This window comes from Odontomachus brunneus, unplaced genomic scaffold (assembly GCF_010583005.1).
Source record: "Odontomachus brunneus isolate Ranch 3 - 2012 unplaced genomic scaffold, Obru_v1 Obru_scaffold_086, whole genome shotgun sequence".
Taxonomy (NCBI): domain Eukaryota; kingdom Metazoa; phylum Arthropoda; class Insecta; order Hymenoptera; family Formicidae; genus Odontomachus; species Odontomachus brunneus.
In genome coordinates this window covers 152,864-153,321 of record NW_022639536.1, presented here as the reverse complement: position 1 = coordinate 153,321, position 458 = coordinate 152,864, and positions in this window count along the sequence as shown.

Sequence of the window (458 nt, the reverse complement as noted above, 5' to 3'; positions counted from 1 at the left end):
ACTTTCCCCTGATTCATTCACAGCATCATCGAAATGGCTTCACACTTTTAAAACAAAGTACAAGATTGTGTCAAGAAAAGTTAATAAGTTTATAACGCAAAAATCTGTACTTGATGAAGTTAAACTTAAAGAACAAGCTACAGAATTCGTTGATGATATAAGCAGACTTATTTCAGAAGTAGGGGAATGTAATATATTTAATAGTGATCAGTGTGGATTTAATTTGGAAATGCATACTGGCCGCACTCTGTCATTTAAAGGAGAACTAAAAATCGAAGCACTGGCGCAATCTTTAAATTCGATGACTCACAGTTACACTATTCAACCTCTTATTTCTGCTAATGGTACTTTATTATCTCCGTTGTTAATTGTACTCCAAGAAAAAGATGGTATATTCGGCCCGAGAATAAAAAAGAATTTATTCACTCCTGAAAATGTCCATGTACTTGCCTCTAAAT